The sequence below is a fragment of the Camellia sinensis genome, chromosome 1 (assembly GCF_055761805.1).
Source record: "Camellia sinensis isolate YWXY chromosome 1, ASM5576180v1, whole genome shotgun sequence".
NCBI lineage: Eukaryota > Viridiplantae > Streptophyta > Magnoliopsida > Ericales > Theaceae > Camellia > Camellia sinensis.
In genome coordinates this window covers 201,742,736-201,745,640 of record NC_138961.1, presented here as the reverse complement: position 1 = coordinate 201,745,640, position 2,905 = coordinate 201,742,736, and the positions used below count along the sequence as shown (strand labels likewise).

Genomic DNA, 2,905 nt, shown 5'->3' with positions numbered 1-2,905 from the left:
CGCATGTTGATCATTGATGAGGAAATAATTTCGTCACAATAAGATGTAAAGGTGACGAAATTTTTCGTCTTCAAAAGTCATAATTTTGTCACCAATAAAACAACATTTTGTTGCCAAAAATTCTCATTTTCGTCACCAAATAATTATTCAGTACCATATTTATAATTTTAGTTGACGAATAAATTTGTCACGCATGTTGATCATTGATGAGGAAATAATTTCGTCACAATAAGATGTAAAGGTGACGAAATTTTTCGTCTTCAAAAGTCATACATGGGTGACGAAATATATTTCGTCACAAATATATATATACGTGACGAAATTTTTAGTCACCAAACAACAAAATAAATAAAAACTTTCATATATAAACTGCAGTAAATTTTGTCACAAAAAAAGTTTATTGGTGACGAATAATCACTTTGTCATAATAACAAGTACAAATGACGAAACAAATTCATCACTAAACTTGTTCCATATTTTATATTCAATTTAAATTATTATTTCACAAATATCCCTACTCATATCCCAATAGCCTTTTAATTGTACTAAGAAATCCACTAGCTATTATACAGCGCTCCACAAAAAAATTCACTAAACAATTTATTTTATAAATCAAAATATATCCATCAAACAACCTTAATAATAATCCATTAAGTATCACAAAAAAACCATCAAAGTAAATCTCAAAATAAACTAACGTGGAGTCCACCAAAAAAAATCAACACTCAATCTTAATTTGCAACTACAACTAAGCATCAGTTTAGGAAAAAAATTCAACAGTTGATTTTCATTTGCAAGTATGCTTCCGAACGTCATCAAAACCAATCTACAAAAAAAATAAACAAGGCAAACATTAGCATAGAATGTATATATATAAAGTTTATTATAATAGCAAAGTTTTATTATAAACTTAAAGCCAAATATTAGAAACTTAACAAATATATAGAACTGTTCTCAAGATCACAAGCTTGAAGTTATTTGAATAGAAATTAACAGAGATTAACTAAAAAGATGAATACCATGCTCATTCCCACCCATGGGCTTTGCAATGATCACCTTAACATGGCAATTCACTGTATCCCTAGAATTATGCTCGGATCAAAAACTGGTTGTGACCCACGGACAGCAGCCAAACCAGTTATAACACTACAACATCTCATGGTAAGAACCAAAGCATGCAGTCAATGAGAATGGGAAGGAACAAATATTGTGGCTGCTGCACAAATGGGATTTAAAAAAATTTTGAAGAGAGAGCAACAACCTACAATGCAAAAAATGAAAAACTGGACCATTAGCTTGGTGAGTTGTGATAGCAATGACCAAAATGGATGTAGATAATAAGCTTATTATTTTTAACATTAGCATTAAAAGGCCACGCACAAAACCTAAAAACAGCTCCCTTCTAAATTTAGAAAATAATACACACTGCTATACGTATTATTTTGTTTTAACATTGATTGCTTCCTTTTTTTTTTTCTTTTTTCTTTTTTATCAACAAAAACTTTATTGATGAAAGAACCTTACAAGAAGGAGAAAATACATCAATAAAGGGGACAAGAAAGGACAGGGGAGAGGGGGATGATGCACAGCACCAAAACCAAACTGTTGGCGACGGACCAACAAGAACACAAAAAACACAACAGACAGCAGGATAAAACGCACACAGCAAGCTACCCATCCCAGCAAAGGTATATAGAAAATATACATCACCAGGCCTACAATTAGATTCACATCCAAAACTGAAGCAAAACTGAAGCAAAATTACCCAGACCAGCCGCCCAGCAGATCTGTCCACTCACACAGCATAGAGATACAACCAGCAAAGCAGAATGATACCAACAGCAGAGCATACAGATACTTGTGACTTAGGCTATACAGATACCAACATCCACAGATAGAAACACACCTAACAGCAGGCTATTATCTGACTTAGTTTTGTCTCTACTTTGGTTCGTGTGTATTTTAACTAGAGTCATGCTAAGTAAGAATTTTGATAATGAATCTATTTTCATTAAATACATCTTCAAACTTGTTAAATCTTAGTTAATAAGTAGTCAAACTATTGTACTTTAACTAGTATATACTAACCAACATGAGAAAAATAAAATGATAAAGCGAGCGAGACTTACCAAAAAGGCGATGTACGAGTTCATGGGATACCTCATCCTCTAAATTGTCCTTTGAAACCTTGCTTCTTAAGAAACTCCATGATGCTTGATGTGATCTCAAAATGCTCGTCAATCGACCCATTCATCTTCTCTATCTCTTTATTTTGTGCTTGAATTTCCTCTCTTTGTACTTGAACTTAATAATGACATAGCAATATGCTAAAGTGGCGTTACAAAAAACTGCATGTAAGATTAATACAACTAGGGAGGGGAAGTAAGGAGCAATTTACAGTCAACCTCGGAAGATAAATGAACAGCAAAGTTTGTCGGCAACACATATAATGGCATACCTTATTGGACAATTTAGTGAAATTCGTGATGGCCCTTCAATAATCTCAGAATCTAATATGACAAAGAGAGAGAAAAAAACAATAGTTATTCAAAGCATCACAAAGATATATAATCATCAAAAAACCAAAACAAAATCACTTGGCATAATTTATTTTTTTGTCTCACTCCTTTCCATGAGCATACCTGAATCCAGTGTAGCAACAGCAGGCTGAACACAATCTTGTAGGACAGGACGATCAAGGTTTGAAATCACGCCCATATAGGCAACCACTATGATATAGTTTCCTTTACAAAGACAATAGACTGGGTCAGAGCGCAGATGAATTGCAAGCAACAAAAACAAGAAAGTAAGAGAAAACCTATGTTCAAGCATACCACTAAACTGACCCACAACTTGAAGAAGATTTGTTCCATATTTAAGCATATGCATCACGACAGTTGGAAGC

At 33.4% G+C, this 2,905-nt stretch overlaps 1 long non-coding RNA gene across 1 annotated transcript; it reads right to left on the bottom strand.

Moving 5' to 3' along the window:
• Positions 1-587: 587 nt before the first annotated feature.
• On the bottom strand, positions 588-2,611 carry LOC145790517 (uncharacterized). Its single transcript, XR_014329292.1, has 2 exons — positions 2,130-2,611; positions 588-826 (listed from the first exon to the last, which is right to left on the bottom strand). It is a non-coding gene; the product is annotated as an uncharacterized LOC145790517 (long non-coding RNA).
• Between the last annotated feature and the right edge of the window lie 294 nt (positions 2,612-2,905).